The 20,486-nt window shown below is 41.6% G+C and overlaps 1 long non-coding RNA gene across 2 annotated transcripts; it reads left to right on the top strand.

Annotated features, from left to right (window-relative positions):
• The first annotated feature begins 107 nt into the window (after window positions 1-107).
• Window positions 108-10,309, top strand: LOC114062716. 2 transcript variants are annotated; one of them, XR_003572436.1, is made up of 5 exons: window positions 108-248; window positions 383-429; window positions 782-1,599; window positions 8,427-8,505; window positions 9,055-10,309. It is a non-coding gene; the product is annotated as an uncharacterized LOC114062716 (long non-coding RNA). The 2 variants fall into 2 exon arrangements; XR_003572435.1 differs by lacking the exons at window positions 108-248; window positions 383-429 and having other exon boundaries at window positions 650-1,599.
• The last annotated feature ends 10,177 nt before the right edge of the window (window positions 10,310-20,486 follow it).

Genomic DNA, 20,486 nt, shown 5'->3' with positions numbered 1-20,486 from the left:
CGGGGCGCAGGAGGAACTGTTGTGCCCTCTGGCAGAGCCGGGATCGGTGAATGCTGCGTTTCTCCCCCAGAACGGGGACACGGGGGCCCCGTCGCCTTTGTTCACACAGCCACAGAATCGTCAAGGTTGGAAGAAACCGCTAAGATCAAGTCCAAGCGTCAGTCGAGCCCTGCCCCTGTAACCCCCAAAGCACCAAACCACATCACCCAGCGCCAGGTCCAGACGCCTCTTAAACACCACCAGGGATGGTGAGTCTGGCACCACCTTGGGCAACCTATTCCAGTGCCTGACCACCCGAACAGTGAACAGTTTTTTTCTGATATCTAATCTGAATGTCCCCGGTGTCAGCTTAAGCCCATTTCCTCTCGTCCTTTCACTGCAGGCACGGCAGAAGAGCCCGGCCCCCACCGTGCTCTAACCTGCCTTCAGGTAGTTGCATCACTCCGCAGACACTCCGATTTGCGATGCTGTTTGCTCAAAAGTTTGGCACATGTTCTCGGGGTCAGTTATTTCCACACGTTGCACCAAAATTGATGGGTTGCTCCTGAACTGAACTGAAACCAGCCTCCAAAGCCTGGATGCCACCTGGGTGCTCCCTTTTTGTCACAAGTTATCCCGATCCTGATTATACATCAGGCTTGCTGCACAGTCACTTATGCCGGCCTGTGTGGTGCTTCCGTGCCAGAATGGGGGTTGTATGAGTGGCGTGGAAAATGCAGGTGTGAATTCATTGCTAACCTGCAGCGCATCACTCGGTGCTTCTTCCAGCTTTCCCTTTCAGGGCCAGCTTCCAGTCATGGCCACACACCCAGCCCGTGGCAGAAGAATAAATGCTGCTCAGTTAAATTCTTTTGTCCATTTTCAACCAAGTTACAGAATAATTATCCTCTCTCTCTTTACTTCATTTTTGTCTTAAATAAATCACTATTAGATTTAGCAGTTTTCTGATTTTTATAGGAGTTTGATCACTAATGTTAACATTAGGTTAGATTACCCTTGTTGTTTTAATGTTTCTAATATTGATTTTGTAGGTTCATGAGCAACAGAGCTCACTATTTGTAGTGGTCATTAGCTCTGATTTGTGATCACTTTCCATGCAGATATTCCTGTGGTTGGTATTTTGGTTGGTATATAAATCAAATTATTTTGTCAATGTATTGACTCTGCTAAAACTAATCTGAAATTTCTTGCGTCTGTTTCTTTTTTTGTCTTCTAATGTACTTCCACTTCATCACTAAGAAAGTTTATTATTTAGTCCCGTGGTAGTAAGAATCCCAGCAGTCTGGCTAAAAGGAACAGACCAAGCAATTACAAAACTCACTAAGAAGTAAATGAGGCAGCACTTACATTGCAGAATGCTTACCATCAGTTCTGATAACGCAAGTGGCTAAAAAATGTTTGGTGGGGCAGAAAAGTGTGGTTTTAAAAGTATGTTTGCAAAGCTATCGTAAAAAGTAGGCAAGGAAATGTATTTTATTAGCTGACTTTGAAAATATTTGCGTAACTCTGCATCAGTGTATATGTCCATATATTTCTGCTTTTTTCAGAACGATCTCGAGGTCATTCAGAGCTCCTGGGAACTTAAGCTATATTTTTCTAGTAAGTTATTTCAGTCTTGTAAGTCCAATTTAAGTATAAACACAGTTTCCATGCTCAGCAGGTTTACAGTATCTCTGTTTGCTTATGTTAAAAGTTACCGGCTACCCAGGTCGGTTCAGCCAGTCAGATTGCCCTCTTCAATAAACATTCTGACACCGCTTTCAGGTTTTGAGTGTGTGCGTGTTTTGGGGAACGTGTCATACTGTGTGATGGATTGCTTATTCCATTCCTAGCCTTAGGTGGGAAGCTTTTGGGGTTGTGATGTGTCACAGACCCTGATCTCGTTAATGTACCTGGAACAGTCGAGCGCATTGTCGTGGCAAAACACATTTTGGGGTGCTCTGGTGTTGCAATTTAGACTTGGTGATGGAAAATCTTCTTTGTGAATATACCAGCTGAACTAAGGGTTTAACAGGCTGAGAACGAGTAGCTACCTCGGTGTTCCCATTTTACAGGTGAAATCTGAGTGAGAAAATAAATAGGAAAAACATGTCCTGCATAGTGGGACTAGCATTCACCCTCTGGACCTGAATTTTATTACAGTTCTTTATTAAGGCCTAGCTAACCTGTGCAGCAAGTGACTTTGCATTTGGTAGTCCAAGAACAATCCCAAGAAGGAAATTCCACTAATCCTCACTTATTCAGATGGATAGTAATGAAGGGGAAAAACTTCTGGATGGGTGAAATGCACTCCTGCTTTTCTGTTCCCTTTCACTGTTTTTGTGGTTTGCCTGTGCTGACTGGAATGGGGCTTCACAGCAGTAATTATGAGATGATACAATGCAGAGATGCTGCTCAGCTGCTCAACTAGGGTTGGGAGAGCTCTGTTCCCACGTAAAGTCCCACCAGGGGATGTGCCCACCATATACACACCACTTTTTCTGGAGTAACTTGATTCCAAAGGAAATGGAGAGACCAGGTATGTTTGCTCAGTCAGAGCGCTGCCCCAGCTACTCTGTTGGGTGTTACTTGACATCCCTGTGTGTCTGCTCCTTTTAAAAGTAGCAGTACTACTGGTGGTGTTCCTCCAGAAACTTGGGAAAACAGGCATCCGTAATTCCAGTGTCCAAGGACTCTGTTCATGTCTGTTACTTTCGATGAGATGGTTATGATACTTAAGTTCAAGCCCACATTTAATTGCTTGCAAAGTCTCTTGGGTTTGATTAGCACCACTCCATTACGTATCATTTACATTTCTATGATACTGTCCCTAAATCATCAGTTCCCAAACTTCTTACATCCTGGACTACTCTTGGCTGTCACAGTTTCTTTGCAGAGTGCTATCCAGGTTTACCATTGTGCTCCTGATTGAAATAGCTACTGCTGATATCCGTCCACAAACCAACTGCCTCATACCATCACATCTTCCTTGTTAAGTGATACTGTTAATTTGACTCCCAGAAACTAGGAATGTGTTAGAATGACAGGTTGAATTTCATTACATTAAATATTCCCTTATCCCCCTTAACAGTGGCTTCTGTATTGTATGTTGTTTTCTTGCCTTTTAAAATAACACACATAAGGATGTACACGCTGCTGTGAGTGGTTTCCTCATGAGTTCTTTAGTTTCCTGGTGCTGCTGGTCTCCTCTTGTAAAATACTGAAATCTAGATGTTTCACCCACACAGGCTCTAAAGGCTCTGAGAACTGTTTGTGTAACAGTGTGATAAACAACCTAATAAAGAAAGCAAAAACCTGAGTAGAAGTTTGTTTCTTTCCTGGAAAGGAAGATCAGCGGAGTACGTCAGCAAGCAGAGAGAGAAAAAAGGGGAAATGTCCTGTCTGGAGCTGAAGAGTCTTAAGGGAAGATTCATAGGGATTTCTTACGAAAAATGAAATGTTAACATTGGCGTTAAAAAGGAGTTCTTTCTGCAGGGTAAAGTTCTTTGTTTAACAGCCTTCTCTTCAAAGCAGTGTTTGCCCTGTGTTACTTCGTGAGTTACTTTTATTACCAGCAAAGTACCCAAACATTTTCTTTTGCATTGCTCTTTTAAAAAAATCCCCTTGAGCTTGAAGTTTCCGCCGTCACAATCCTTCCCTTCCCCTTGCAGTCACACAGTCCTTGGGCACACACTCTGCAGAGGGTCAGGTTGCATCCTCATTAGCGGTTTGTTTTATTGCTGTTTGCTTTGGGACACAACCGGGAATGTTTCCGTCGAGAGCCCGGTGCTACTGCCCTTCTGCTCGCTGTGGCTCCTGGAGCCAAGCACGCCCTCCCACCTCCGAGTGCATGCAGGTTTGCCGTGGCTGGACACCCAGGAATGTCCCTTGCAGTACTTCCCTCTTGCCACTGGAGCTCAGCGAGGTGCCTGAGCCGTTGAGTTCATTCATGCACAGTTAGGCAGCACGTTTTCTATAGCGATTTTTGTGTGAGAGAGTGTCTGCATGTGCTTTTAATCTCCATCAATCCCTGCCTGGTCACTTTGCTCTTTGACGTGCCAAGGCTCATGAACAAAGAATCATCAGGTCCTGTGCGTTTCATATCTCCAGAGGACTCCTCGAGATATTGCAGAGTATCATTACTTTCTTACGTATTTTGACAGTTGTGAGTAGTTACAGTAATAGTAACAGTAGTTACTAGGATACTACAAATATGGAAGCCTCAGGAACTAGAGGCACACTGACTTGCAATTTTCAGCTTTCGTTTTTAAAAAGCAATTTCTAACCCTCATGGCTGCAGGAAGGAAGAAAAAAAATCCAGGAAATGGAACAATGACAAACCTGTGGTTTGTGAGCTGTTAAGCACAGATCCTGTGCCAAGGTGATGCCACATATTTGGTAGAAAGGCTTTGCTGTTGGGGTGACAGAAAACCTGAATCCCCAGCTCTGGGTAGCACAGGCTACTGAAGCCGAGGGGCACTGGCTGACCCAGGATCCAGCTATGTGCCCAGTTCAGCCTGTCCAGCAGCAGATGGCTTGGGATGCCAGCAGAGCCATTTTCCGCTGCCTGGAAGCTTCTTCCAGAACTTCCTCATGAGCTCCCATGTGTAGTTTTTGTTCAGGTCACATAGGGTATCAGGAAGGTTGGACACCTTTGCTGTACAGTCGTAGAGAGAAAGGTGGGTGAAAGTGTCCAAAATTCAGTATATTTTGTAAACTCAGGTTGGAAATCCTTACGGTTGACAGCATGAAATCTTATCCTCTTCATGTGGGTCATCCTTGCATTGCCACAGAGATGTTAGTTTTGAGTACCTTTCTTAGGATCAGATGCATGTTCTTTTCATAATCAAGTGGCTGTTGTGAAGTTTGCCTTCTAAGGTTTACCCCTTAGGCTCCTGTGGAAAAGCAAGCCTGAAGCTGCCAATATCTAACTTTTAATTATTATTCAGTTCTGGGATATAACCACCCTGGTTACATTCATGAAAGTCAGGAATCGTGCTTATGCAATTCTTTTGGCATTGTAAATAGAGACCTAGAGAAATTTGTTTTGATTTTAGTAGTAACTTTTCTGAGAGACGCCTTTTTTTTTTTTTTAAATAAATTATTTACATTTCAATTACCAAATATAAAGTTAGAGGTCTGTACTGCAGCACATAACATTATGTGGCAGCAATTTTGTTCACCATCAGTTGGTCCAGAGCTGCTTTAATCCCACAAATAGCCTGAGTCTGAAGAAGTTGGAGCAATTATTCATGTATGGATTTGCAGAACTGGGTTTGTAAGGACTGACAGCAGGAGCAAGACAGGCATGGTGTGTTTTATCACTGGTGTGCACCACAGTGAGTTAGAGAAATATTTCAGTTTGTTTCTCTTAGATGTTTTCATTAGCTCCTCCTTGTTTTCAGAAACCCAAAGTGTGTCTCTCTTAATGAGATCAACCATCTTGGTCTTTACTTTGTGAAGTTAAGTACTGTGTCCTGGCTGTGGTAGGAAACTCACCTGTGTCTTGTAGAGTAGTGTGATTTCCCAGAAGAACTGAAATGTATCCATGTACCTTGTGAAATGAGGGTCTGATAAAAAGCTCTTTTTTTAGTGCATATCATCATTAAAAGCCTTGAACTAAATATGGTAAGGAAAAAAAGTTTTAAACATTCAGTATAAATATAGATATGTATATCATGACATGTAAAATTGATCTATCTAAAAATAGTGGAGGGAAAAAGCTCTTCAACATAAATATGCAACTAATATGTCAAATAGTCCTTAAGATATTCACAATGTTAATATGACAAGTTGCAATATGGCATAAAATAGAGGGAGGTGGGTGAGAACTTGGAAAGTCAATTCTCATTTCTAGCTTTTCATCTGGGGGAAGAACAAACACATAGCCTGTGAAAAAAATAGGAAACAATATGCATGCAAAATTTAGATACTTTTATATTATTTTAATTACTATCCACCAAATGTTGCCTACAGCTAGCAGAGTGAAAATGATTAGAGGGAAGGCTTTGATTTTTCAATGAAGTTTTCTCTAATGAGGGAAAAAAGAAAATGATAACACTGTGTTGTTTGTATTACAGAACCATGTACAACTAATATCTGGATCTCATTATGCTGGAAACTGTTCAAATACAGGTAGAAAAATGGTGTCTTTCACCAAAAAAAGCAGCAAACTAATTCATACAAAAGAACAAACAAGATGAACGTACGGTAATAAGGAACAGCTGAAGGAGAGGAAAAGATCAAGGAGAATCTTCTTTTGTTTGCCACATATGTATGCAATAGAGCTGGAAGGAGAAAAGTATTTTGATTTCTTAGGGAACCTTGATGTTCCAATAGTTTGAAATTGCCTGTAAAAGAGACTGGAGCCCGAGCTGTTGGATACTTGAATGTTGGCCATGGCTCTAGCCGTGACCCTGGTATCTCTGAGCTCCCCAGTCACCACGACACTGTGCTATGCCTGGTAGCCTGCCCTGGACTGTGGGCATCATAAGCCCAAGGGTCCTTAATCTTCAGGCAGTTTTGTTGAAGCTGTAGGAACTGGAAGCCCTGGTCCTCAGGAGAGTACCAGCTGGGCTGCTCAGAAGCTGGGGCTGGCAAAGCTCCAGTGGAAGCTTGCCTGTTTTCCGAAGGAATTTAATTGAATACTTGTCTAGATGAAATCTTTCTGTTTGGTAAATTGAGACATTCCAAAGGAAAAGTATAGTCAGAGGGGTTTTATTCTACCAGATGTAGGGAGCAGGTATCTGGCTTCTATTTTGACATATGTAAATATAAATATTTGTATGTGTGATTTGTGTGATAGAAAGGTAAAGAGACACAACTGGCCATTTTCCTGCCTCCTCTTCATTAGGCATACTATATCATTTTCGTGTTTATTTCTGTTGCACCAGTACTTTGGAATCCAGAACTTTATTGTGCTCATCATCGATATCAAATCACAGAACAAACCAGCCTAAATGCTTTAGTGAGATTTGTTAGAAGTGAGTCAGAGGAGAGCTCAGAGGAAGGACAGGGTAAATGCTCCACGAGTTACTTTGAGGGGTTGTAACTTTTCATCAAAAAGCATGTGATTGAAGGACGGCACAGACAATGATTCTGGGAGCGCTACGGCAGTGCGGGATATGGGCTGGAGATACAGAGAAGCAGGATTTCATTATCAGTGACTGGAAGTCAGGAAGCAATATTAAGGGTTGGACTGATTGAGCTGAGGTGATTGAGCAAGTAACCTGCAAGAGGCTGAGCTGATCTGTTGTTGAGAGCTCAATGGAATGTTAGTGTTTGGGTCTGTAAAAGACTGGTCTCCAAGAGATTGGGTCTCCATAAAAATCAAAGTTCTGAAAAACAAAATCTTAGGCATTTTATACTGGAGTCTCAAAACTGTTGGCATTGACATTTTCCTGTCTTATCAATACTTGACTTTGAAACCTTGACAATTTTTTTTTTTTAATAAATGTTCTGCGTTTATTATTTTGCACTGTGTTCTTGGAGGCTGCAGTGAAGGTTTCCAGAGCATTTCAATTGCAGATGTGGGCATTAGTATGCTCACAGTAAAACTGAGCCCAGGGATATCCAACCATAATCTCTCGTGGAGCAGCCTATTCTCACTTGATTTTTGCAATGCTCCCTCTCTTAATGCCTCTTCCTTGCCTGCAGCCACTTCATTAGGAAGCGTGCAGAGTGGAAGAGGTGGATGTGTTTAATGTTGACAAGAATCAAAACCAAAGGAAAGACACTGTTTGTTTGGCCACCTGCTTGTGCGTGAGGGTGTTGTACCCCAGCTGAGCAAGGACAAGGCATGGGGTGTTAAGCGTATGAAGTTGGTTCGTGCTGTGCAGAGCATGTCATTGCTTTCCAGTTGATAGGGAGCTACTCAGTGCATTGCCTTTTTGCCTAGACCAAATCCTAGATTCTCATAACTATGCAAACTGTATGAACAAAATGCCCTCCTCCATCAAGATCAGGAATTATATATTGTTTTAACCATAGTGTTCTACAACAAAAACTATAGTTCTCTACTTGGTATTTTAAAGATATGAAATCCGTGCATGCTAACATATCAGCATGAGAGATTGTCCAGACTTAGAGCCAATTTTTGGCAGAGACAATAGAACAGACTCACAAACAGGTGGTTCTCATCACTGGTTGCATAATGCTATGTGTATGCATGTTAGCCCTTGCCTAATGCCCTGAAGCTGGAGAGAAGGCAGTTCTCTCTGGACATGGATTGGGATGTATTTGCTGGAGAGGGTAACTAAGCACTTCCTTCACTGAGGCTTCCCACTTGGTACCTGTAAAAATATCTCTAGGCAAGCAGGTGAACCAATAGCACGTAATCTGTCACTGCTAAGGACAGCATTGCTGTTCTGGGAAAGGGAGATATGTTTAGAGTGAACATGGATGTTCTGTTCTTCATTCATGTGTGTCTAAATTTTAATCTCTTTCAGTGTGCCGTAAATCCAAAATAACTAACCAAAGTCAGTGCAGTTCCTGGGGATTTGTGCTACTGTAAATGAGAACAGAATGGTAAATTTTTTTCTCCCTCTCTGTCCTACTAGTGAGAAGAAAAGCTAGATTTTCAGCCTGACTCTAGTTCTTTGCTTTGCTGACGCTGTCACAAAATGGACATCATTTAAACATTCTTTATTTTTTATATTTGGAATATAACAGAAGGAGAGCCTTGATGGCTTTTTATTTTACAGAAATATAAACATTACAGTAATTTTTCTTTTACACGTGTTAGGAAGCATAATTCACTTGAAAGGACCCTATTATATACTCAGTCCTGTATTTGTTTATCTAATTGAATAGAAGAGCATTTACTGCAGTTTCAAAGTTAAGCCAATAAACATTTGTCTTTGTATTGCAGCAGCGATGTTTGACAACTGGGTTGGGCAACACCCATTTTAACTTGGGTTTATTTTATGGTATTGACGAAGCTGAACTCCCAAGTACATTTTCCCTCCCTTGCTTTTGCACTGTTGCCACAAGTTGGGTATTTGGCAAAAGATGGTGAAAGCCTTTCATACAGGTTTCTCGTGTTACTTACGTTATCCTTGTTCCCATCATCATTAGGTCGTCTGACAACTCTACATTTTGTTTCCCATATCCCTGGTTACCCTTGTTGTGTGCAACAAGACATAGAGATACGAGCAGTGGGATTTTAAATGGATCTACGTTTATAATTCCAGTTAAAATCAAGAAGAAAGCAATGGAAAACAAACAGAAGCTTTTTCACTTATGTGCCATGCTCACACCAAAACATCTGTCCGTCAACTCTGCTTCCTTCAAGTCCAGGAACACCATGGTTATAGGAGTGCTTTGAAAGCCTTTATTTTCACTGCCAGTTAGAGGATGCTGTTGGCATTCCTAGACATGAAAATATTTGGGATTTCTGTATGCTGTGTTTTTTTCTTGTTTTTTTTTTTTTTTTTTTTCACTCTGTAAATTGCATTCTGGACTGTGCTGCCTGTATCAAATAGCTCCTGGAACATCCCTCCTAATCAGTTCCTTTTGGGATCAGGATCGTCAGGCTGGTTCTGAAGCCGTGCCAGTGCCGGCAATGCATGGGGACTACAGATGAGATCTTTGTTACAGAAGCATGAGATCAATTCACCATTCCGGGCCATGTAGTAAATGCATTCCTGACTGAATGTTACATCGTTTTTATTTTCCTGGGACAGCATTGCACTGTGTCTCCTCTCTGAAAGAGCTATGTTCATTAGATACAGGAAGTCCTGCTAATCATCCATAACGTTACATTAACAGCTGCTGGTGGGTCTTTTGAATGCCCAGTGATCAGGGGAGTTTGCAAGAGATTTGGTGCTTCTTTGCTGTGATTGTTTTCTTCAGCATGCTTCAGAATCCAAAGTTCTGTTAAAAAAAAGGCAGTTAATCCTTAGGGTTGTGAGGAAAACTTTTAAAACACGCACCAGATGGAAATCAATGCAGTAGGGTCTTGCAAGCAGACAGATAGGCTGAGAAGAAATCTGAAGGCTGATATTATTTGGATTGAAGGAAAAAGAGCTGCAAAGCAGTCGTGCAACTTAGATACCATCAATACAGTACAGGGAATATGCAAGTCTGAGGTGAGCTCTGTCTCATTTCACATCGTTGACAGCTTTGTTTTTGCCAGTGGCTCAAGATAAACCCAATTTTCTCTCCTGTTGATTTGTGCTCCCTTTCTTTTGTATAGACAACTTCCATTACTTCCTTTGGCAGTGCACACGATAGCTGACTCAGGAACAGAGCTGACTGGAAAAAAAAGATTTCCAGTCTATAGACAATAAATTTATGCTTCTGCCCTTGTTTTCTGCACATTTTTTTACAACAAGGAAAAAAAAAAAGAGCAAAAAACATGATTAATGAATGGTGAAATGTTTGATTTGAACTGTTTTGCATGTATGAAACCTTTCTGTTGGAGTGGATAAGGCTAGTGGCTTCTTTATGTGTAGTGAATTCTTTGGGAATCTGTCCTGGATGCCAGTGGTTACTCCTTAGCCCCAGCCTGGGATCTGTGACACTTCTCTGTAGATGAGATATAGCAGGATTTCTGCAGATTATTCTCCAAAGCAATCCATTGTTCATGTCACCAGGAGTCCTGCATGTCCAGCTCCAATCCAGTTTATGGGACAAACTCTCTGCTGACAGTGTTGCTGCTTTTAGTAGAGGAAATATTAATCCGACATCCTCCTGGTCATAGTAAAATAAATGGTAAAATAAATCCCAAGGTGTTTGGCAGGAAAAATACATAGTAAACCATGTCTTGTGCCCTTGAATCTAGATGATTCCCCAATGTCAGCAATGAACAGGGGATGCTGGAGCTGGGATATTCCATGTGCCACAGAGGTGATGTGGGCCAAAAGCACGTGAAAGCACATTCATTCCTGGTCCTTCCAACACAGGAAAATGCCCATAACCATAACCTACTCAGGAGTGAGAACTCTGACAAATGAATAGCACAGAGCTGACAGCAGCTGCTGGCTAAAACAGGTAGTATCTGTGGGTGCCATGGAGGGGAACTGCCCTAAGAGATGGCAAAGGTAAAACAGTAATAATCAAAGAAATGCCCATCTGATGGGTGTAGGTATTTGCATGCAGCACCTTGCAACACTCCAAGGTAGGTGCCTCGCAGCTCTAGGCTGTTGATACTCTGCAAGACCATACATGGTACTATTTGCTTTAATAGTAGCAATTAGTGGGCCAGTACAATAAACAGTGATTTCATGAAAACGAGGATTGATCCATTCACGGATGGATCTGAGACAAAGATTTAATCCCATGCTTGTCATCAGTCAATGCCCTCCTCAAGGTGTTCAGTGTCCAGTACATATTTTGCCAGCTATTACAACGAGATCCTTACAACAAATCATTTATTTTTGCACATTAGCTGCATTGCACAGGTACCCTGGGTTGTCAGTAATACCTGCTGTATGTTCTAGTGCAGGCAGGCAGAAGAGCAGGTCCCAGAATGTGCTCACTAAAAATCATTTTGTCCCTCATTTTGGCCTGATCCACCCTTGCGGGGAGGTACCATATGGCATTGCAATAGTCAGAATTAGCAGTAGGAAGCTACAGAAAGGCAGCTTTAAAAGAAAAATTCATTCACCATTGGAGCGCAACTTCCAAGGGAAACCATCTCATGGTTGGTGATGGTTAACAAGATATTTTTTGGTAGTTCATAGGCAAGTTGATATGTTCTACCAAGTCACAGCTGTTACGGACTGTGTGCTGCAAGGCAAATAGGGGGTTTATCTGGGGAGAAGTGCATGGTAGAAAACATTGGTTTCAATCCTCCACTGCCTCCTGTCTCCTCTTCCCTGGTGTTCCCAGCAGGGAGTCTCAGGAAGACAAACTGCAGGCACCTTTTGTGCCTGCAGCTCGGTGGCAACAGGGCTACTCCCTTTGTATTCGAGGTGATGTAGGGGAAAGAGGACTTAGGTTTCATGTTTCTGCCTCTTCACCCTTCATTTTACCCTCACCTCCCTTGATTTGGGGAGTTCTGTGCTGCTGGAAGAAAAGGATGGGAGATCTGACTTTAAAGGAGATGAATCCTAGAACAGAACAAGAGCCTTCAGGCTGTTATTTCTACCTGATCAGGGGAAATAAAGTAAGTCTCTGCTGTCACTGGATGCTACATCCAGACAGGATGAGATGTTTGAAGCCCTCAAGTGTTGTTAGTGTGTCCTGTCAGCCAACAACATGAAAAATGTAGCAGTCAGGCTCCAAGTCCTGGAAATTGGCCTTGATTTAATAAGGATTCACAATAAATAAGCATTTCAATTTCCCTCCACGATGAGTCTTTAAGGATTTGGGGCTTTTCTGTACAAACTTGGAGACTTGAAATGAATTATTTAGGTGAAAGATGAGTCTTATGATTATGATTTCTTGCCTTTGTATACTTAGACAACCACTCCTGTAGGATAAAGAAACATATCAGAAGACTTGCTTGGATATCCTTGAATATGGAAACAGCTGGTTTTTTAAGCTGGATGCTGTTGTACCAGAGAATGGGACTGCTGTGAATCCTGGGTTTAGCTGCAGAAGTAGTTTTAACAGGCGCCCACATGTGTTTAATAAAGCTAGATTTCCACCTTTCCAACTGCAGCTTTAGTCACAGCAGCATATTTTGTAGTTCCCACTCAAGCCAAGCTTTATGTGACAGTAATGGCAATGTTGTTGAAGCAGGGAGAGTCAAATCAAACACCCTGGCAATCAATCTCACAGTTCCCAGCTAGCAAACTGAGCTGGAAAGTGTTAAATCTCCTCCAGCAATGCTGTCTGGGAGACCTCCAATCATCTTTACCAAGTAAAGTGGATCCTCCAAATTAGGTCGTCTGTTTGCTTCATTCTGGAAGATTTTTATTAAAATGAAAAATATTTTCTGTTTCTTCTCCCAGAGAGAAAACAAACATTGGCATCTGGAGTGGTGGAAGAGAAACACTTGGAGCTGGGCAACTTGATTAAAGTGTATTCCTTGTAATGAGCGGTGCCTCCCTTATCCTGCCATTGTGTTCAGACAAGAAAAAAAAAAAAAGGAGGGCCTGCCCTTTCCCATTGTATAGTCACATTTTCCAAGTGCAGTAAAAATGGGTTTTATAAAAAGCCCTAAAAAATAAAATAAAATTAAAAAAAAAATATGAACTCTATCTTTTAGTAAACCACTGAAGCAACTCTTCAAGGAAAACAATCTTGTGCACCTTGTATATAGGAGAACTCTTGAAGTTAGTGCCCTATCTAACCTACCAGAGAAGGAAGATAATACTGATAAAAAAGGTTTGGGATAAATGCTATCTGAGCCTTCCTTAAAGGTTTGCTGCTAGAATCAAAGCTGAATTTTACTTGGGAACGGTAATAAAGGAAAAAGTGATTTGCAGCAGAAGACTCTGTTTGTACTGCTACATTTTTATCACTGCCATCACCAATACCAACATCTACAATTTATCTACCCATGTACATTAACCAGCAGTCCACTAATAGATTAACAGACCTTATTAGCTGTAATAGCCCAGTTCAGTCAGATTTAATGGGAGAATCACAGAGTCTTTACATCACACTTGCCATTACCCAGAAAGAGAGTTGCTTGTGGGCATTCACCTGTGTGCAAACTGGGCAGGAAAAATTAAAACACTGCATCATATGCTTGCATTTTGGAAACAGTAAAAAGAAATTGTATTCAGTAGACAGACTCAGGTATCCTCAAAAAAAAAAAAAAACCAAACCAGAAAAAAAAACCAACAAAGAAAACCTGAGTCTTAGGCTAAGCCATGTCCTCAGCTCTGTTTTGTGGCACTTCTATTTGTTTTAAAGACTCAGCATGGATTTTCCTTGGTGTCTTTATGTGCTGAGTTTTGCTGTATTGGTTCCACCACCACCAGACTCAGTAAACAAGGATGTGCCCAGGGAAAAACAGACATGGTTAAAAAGATCTGTGTTACCAGCCAAAATCTGGTTAGGTTAGTGTGGGCTTCTAGCAGCCAAAATAAAACAGTTGTGCAGGGCCAAGAATTTCAAGATAGAGAGGGCTGGAGGAATTCTAAATATGCTACAGAAGTGGAAGCAACAGGACTTGGCAAAATCCCTGGTCGAGATAGAGAAACAACGTGCCTCACTAGCCAAACAACAGGGTGGTGTTGAAAGAGAGAGTGCAATGGCAAAACCCTTGGGCAGAGAGAGGATATCCAGGAAGGAATGTTTGAGATTTGGGCCTGGATGGAGATTAAAAGTTAGCTCTAATGAAATACCCATTTGCTCAGATATTTGGTTCACTGTAAATATAAATTCTTGATCTAAAATTCTTCTTTAGTATGATCAAGGGATCTGAACTGACCAAGTAATCCTGAGATCCAACAAAAACACAGCATTCTTGAGTTATACATAGGTAAATATATATACCTCCACACTTAAAAATATGTGTGTACAAATGGAGATGCTTTTGACATTTTAAATAATAGAGACAAATATTTCATACTATTATAGTATTTTACAAGTGAAGAGCCTAATTTCCTTGTGCTTTGGTTCTGTATTGACACATTTGGGTTTAGATTTTCTTTCTTTTCTTCCCTATTTTAGGGATAATTGCATTCTCCTTAGCTGCTTCACTAATAGAAAGAAATTTATCTGTGGAAACTGCAGCAGAGAAGCTTAACATATAAATGCTTATGCCTTCTCTTGCCTATGGCAGGAGAATTAGCAAAGCGGTGCAGATATTTTTATAGTCCCCAATTACACACTAATGTGTATTGATTGAGAGGGAAGCAGTGCACATCCCAATTTCTCAGCACAAAAGAAATATGCAATCAGCCAACATGGCATTTTTGCTGTCTGTTTTTCTTTGTATTTAGCACCAACTCAAATATAAAAGGGAGGTATTTTCAGTTAATTAAAATTACACATTTTATCCAGGAACACATCAATAGATAGGCGTGTAAAAGGTAGAGATTCTATCTCACTCAAAGAGAACATGGGTTTGGTTCACTCTTACTCTTTGAATTTGTGTTTGTGGCTTATTACCATTGTAATCAACAAAATATAAATCTCCTTCTAGGCGCTTGCTTGTGCCTGACGGCTCCAAGGGAGCATTTTACAGCAGGACCCCTCCATCCAGACCCCTGGACTGCTCAGGGTCTTTTTGTCTTCTCGTGTTGGAGCTGTCAGAGCTCACAGATTTAACACTGGGGTTAGTCAGCAAAAACTAGCCCCATGTTGCCCTGCTGATGTCTGGCTCCCAGGGCCTGGGCAGCAGTAGGAGAAGAGTTGCACGTGCCCTGCAGGGCCTGGAGCCCGACGAAGGGCGGAGACACAGCTCGTGCCAAAATATGCAAAGAATTGAAATGAAGATTCTCCTAACCCTATACAACATGCATTTTTAAAAAATGCCTAGATCTCTCATCAAAGTAAAATGTAATTAGAGGTATTATTGCATGCCTTCTTAATTGGAATGGCTTGTGACAGAGAAGTATTTGGGAGGAAAGCAAAGTGCAAGCATTGTGTGTGCTCGGCTCTGTTGGAAATGCTGCCTGGTAAATCCGTGTCCACACAGAGCAGCTGAATGGTGAGGGTCAGTGGAACTGCCCAGGTGCCCAAAGTGATTCATGTGCAGAAAGATTCATGTGCAGGGCTTATGCTATAATCATAGTAAGGCGCTGTTAAGATTCCTCTGGACTAAACGAGAGTATGTCACTTCCCTGTGAGCAGTAGGGAGTATGTTAATAAGTCATGTATAACTGTAAGTGACACCTTTTCTCCAAACATAGAAAGAAGTGATCACATTTTTGCCCCATCCTGACATTATTGTCCCAAATTCAAAGCTGGTGATGTCAATGAAAGAATGAGCAACTCTGCAGCCAGTTCAGAAAACTTTATTCCCATGATACCCAGCCCTAAGAGTGAGACACTAGCAAATGGATGCGAGGAATTCCCATAAACAGGGCAGTGGAGAGAGACTGTAGATAGGATTTAGGCACAGTCAGGGAGAGATTGAAGCCAGGGGGTAAAAGACCCACATTGTTCCGGTGTGATGGCTCTGCACTGCCATGGACAGAGGAATAATACCCCAGGGGACTGCTCATCCAGACAGTCTGGCCACAGGCCAGGTATTAATTTCTCTGGGTTCCTGTGTGGGAGCAGGGAAAGTGAAGAAAAGTGTTGGAAATTAAAATAAGACGAAGGCATTAATGTTGTTCGCCACGGTATTTCTTCTTAGGCAGCATGCTTCTTGCACAGCCCCAGAGTAAATGTAGAAACAAGTTTGTTGTGTTTCATTTGTACTACTACTGATTTTCATATGATTAATAAAATATTCTTCTTTTTTTTCCTTTAATATCCTGTAATACACAGGGGAATGTAGCTGGAAAGAGTAATTTAAATGCTTCTCATTGAGAAGAGCTGTTGCCCGACATTCAATAGTTAAATTATGAAGTATTGGACACTGGAGTAATAAAAACCTACATGCTTTGATCTTGTAGTTAAAAAATGATTAAAGTATAGAATTGCATGTGCTGACATTAGACCTCCACCCACAGAGAGATTTAAAGCTGTCAGGGGGAAAAGGAAAGTTGAAAGACAGCTTAAATATAATAATTCAGAAATTGAGCTGCTTTGTTATTTCAAATATGGCCAGAGTAAAAGGGATATTTCATACCCTGTTTGCTATACCAGATCTAAGACCCTTATCCCAGGACATTTCCTCTTGCATGCAACCAAAAAGCTGAAAATTGCTAAGAAGAGCCAGCATAGGAGTAATCTGCATTTCCATATTGTCGTTTGAACTGACTCAGTGCATTTACAGCCTTGAGGATTCCCTCTTCCCCTCCTGGTACCTCCACGCTGAACAAGGTGACCCCTGCCCTCCCTGCTCCTTAGTGCTGCAAACAGAAAAGGCTGTAGAATTCAGTAATACAGTTTGCAGGGATGAAAAGCTTTCTTCTTTTAATTGTATGCATATTGTCATCTCCCAGGCGCATGAAATTACCTTGTGGAATTGCAATTATGAACTTATTACGGGTTTATCTAATTGTTAAAGAATACAGAGACTTGTTGAGTTGGGTTTCTGGCCCCTGACATGTAAACTGCTCCAGTGAAGGCACACCCTTCCACCCACACACAATCCTGATTTAAGTCAGTAGGAAGCCTCTGGTTTTGCATAAGTGTTTTGTAGCCAGTGTAGAGACTTACAAAAATGTATTGGCTGATGCTTGCATGATTACATCTGCCCAACCAGGCTTCTTAATTCTCCTGTAGTGACAGCTTTGCTAATGCAAAGTCAGTATTTGATCTTGCAGTGGCCTTGATTGTATAGATAATTTTGATTCTCTGACCAATTACAGACGCTTAGCATTTTGTCAAACATTCTTCAGTTAGAGGACTTCTATGATAAAAAACCACAGTAGAATTCATTGCAAATGACCCTGTAGATCAGACAGAACATTAAATCAGTGAATTGGGTTTCAATAGTGCTGCTTAATTACTATTGACGTTATGATCCTGGTCAGAAATTGCAGTTTGACTGATGGTAACGTTGCTGTTCTCTGAGAATACAGACCTAGAAAACATACCATGTCATCTCTGGGACATAAAGAGATTCCAAGACATCTTTCAGGAGTCAGCTTCATTTACACAGGATTTAGCATTTTAGCATTTGAATTGCCTCCCATGTTGGCCATGCCCTGCTGTTCTTCTGCTGTATTCTTTACCAGATGTTCATTGCTGAAAACATGTTGTTTCTAAGGATCAGTAGGATTCTTGCAACTCACTGTTTCAATCTGCATTGCCCCTCTCAATATCAAAATTTAAATGCAGTGTCACTTGCTGGAGGGGACACAAAGCTCATTTTGTCCATCCAAGCAGCAAGGATCCACTTGCCGTTTGAAGAGGTCCCAAACTGTGGCAGGACAAACTCCTGAGGCACCAGTGTTGTCTTTTAGGAAAGCTACGCTCATCATGCCCATGTGGAGAAGGGAACCTTCCAACCATGGAGAGTTTCCCCCCTGTTCTTTGCAGGAAGGAGAATTCCTTTCCTGATCATCTGCAAAGCACTGTGAGATCCCCAGGGAGAGACAAGTTCAAAAGAGAAAAATAGTGTTAAGCTCTCAGATTCTTCCGTCTGAAGGTGTGTTTCCTGGATAATTTTGAATTTTCATTGCTCCATGAGGTGGAAGGTGATCCCAGAGACAACAGCCCAGCATGATGAGGCAGAGTTGGCCTCTGGGAAGTGCAGGTGTGTTTCTCCAGCATCCCAGTCCCTTGGAGGCAATAAGGAACTGGTTTAGGATCTCACTTATCCTTAAGTTATTCTTAACAACAATTGGAAGTAGAAGTGTAAAAGTAGGAGGTAACAGGGGATGTGGCAGCAGTGCATAGCACATGGATTAAGTATAAACAGGGAAAAAAGTGACAGTTCCACAGAAAAGTGTAGCAGAGGAGATCTCCATGTTTGGCCAGCTTGATCTGCACTGACTCTGGCTCTAAGGGTATGTCTACTGGGAAACGAGCACTCTCAGGCAGAGCTGTAAAAAAGAGGTACCCAGTCAGATTTGTGGAGAACAGGACATCTTATGCCCCTGTGTTCCTCTGAAAATTGATGGAATTAGGTGTTTGCAGTTCATTTCAGAGGACTGGGTTTTGTCTTGTGATTTTGCTACAGCGTGGTGGAAATGGAGATATTTTAAATGGTGAAATTCTCTATGCCAAATGCAAATAAACAACGCTTTCAAGTGAAAATAGCAAAGAACATCTTAAAGCTTATATCTGTAGAAATAAACCTTCTAAGCTAATAGTAAATGACTATTTATAATTGCCTGTTGGGATGCCTGACATCAGATGGTTGTAACGAGTAACATGAGAACGGTATCTGACAGGTTGGGAAAAACACATGGCAGGAGATGGGAATATTGATTTGTAGGCAAAAATTAGAGGGAGGGGGAGGGAGACAACGGCCAAGAATGTGATTTACTTTTTAAGAAAGTGACATTCCTACCATCAAAACAAAAACCCGAGAAAGAAAGCGCATTCCAAAATGATATCATCACATTCCTTCTACACAGACAAACATGCAGCACTGTAGCTGCTGTTTCCTGCATTTGTGATTTCCCTCAAGTTGTGTTTCAGTGAGAGATGTTTTCAAATAGGAAAAGAAATTCAGTTTCCATGTCCTTAGGAGCCTCTTGGCAAAGTTAGGCCTTCTCTCTAAGATCAAAGTGTCTTCAACATCTGGGTTGGCTAATACACCAACTTGTAAATTTGTGATGGAAGTAGAGAGTAGGTGGCACTTTATAGAGAATATCCATATATTCTGATTTGTGGTGGATGCTTTAGGCTGAGTAATAGGCCCAAGAGGAGATTTTTATTTGCAGTGTACTGGAACAGAATCTGCAAAGTGTCTTGGTTTCCAGGTCTGCATGTGTATAGGAGGCCTGTGAGGTTTAAGAGGATTTGTGTTGAAGTGACTCACAGAGTGTAGCAAACCACAGCAATACCTGACAAGTGATGTGGTGATTCTCCATCATCAGGAGACTGGAGCAAGGCATGGTTTTTAAACCACCAGCAACCTCAAATTTGAGACCACAGGGTTGAGCAGGAGCTTCTGCATGAATTTCTCCACCTTGGGTTAATCCAAAGGTCAGACTGTCAGATCATGAGACCATGACAGCCTCTCTGGCCTTAAAATCTGTGTGATGACAAATCCATGAATTGCATTTATTGTCCAGATTGATGCTTCTGTTGCTGGAGAAAGCATTCAGGCCTGGGGAGCTGTGAGTGCATGGGCTGCCACAGCCTGAGATCTGCGTGGGGCTTTGCTGTACCATTTAAGATGGGGAGAAATGGATGAGGGGACACATTCAGGCTCATGTGGAAGTAGTTTACAGGCTGGCAAACGTGTCTCACAGCAGCAGTGCAGGCAGTCTTGCTGCAACTGCATGGCAGGTGACTTGCTCTTTGTCTGCTTTCTGTCAAATTCCATTCTGAAATAACTTAGTGGTTTCCCACAAAGCTGACCCTGCTGTAACAGAAAGGAGAACAAATTCATGATCAATTAAGAAAATGAAAGTCTCATATTCCTATACTTTTTTGGAATACTGACTGCAAACCCATAGCTGTTATTGATGGAGTGTTATTCTGAATTCTCTTGTTGTGAATAACACAGAGTGTTATTCAGAAACCCTAAATTTCATCATCATCTATGGGATGAACATCTGGGAGATTTCCTTCCTATTATTTCCCCATATTCCTAGCTTCTATCATTAGCATCTGAAAATCAGCATTGAGGCACATCCACTAACCTCTTGCGTGATTTCTGACAATCTAATCCTTTCCTTTGCATTTCTGTTATCTTTGTTACACCACATAGCTCTCACTGATTTCAAATGCAAGTTTGGAGGGACAGCATCTGCCTCTGTGAGCATGAAGAGGTCTTGTTCTTGCTCATGGTTGCAGTGCAAGCAATAATAAGAAATGATATTTATTTTTGAAAGGACAGACACTTACCCAATCCTTGATTCAGGTCATTA

Source organism: Empidonax traillii, unplaced genomic scaffold, assembly GCF_003031625.1.
Source record: "Empidonax traillii isolate 1590-97213 ecotype Southwest subspecies unplaced genomic scaffold, ASM303162v1 scaffold428:size834259, whole genome shotgun sequence".
In the NCBI taxonomy this organism is placed as follows: domain Eukaryota; kingdom Metazoa; phylum Chordata; class Aves; order Passeriformes; family Tyrannidae; genus Empidonax; species Empidonax traillii.
The sequence above is the reverse complement of the archived record's forward strand: the minus strand, read 5'-3'. Positions and strand labels throughout refer to the sequence as shown.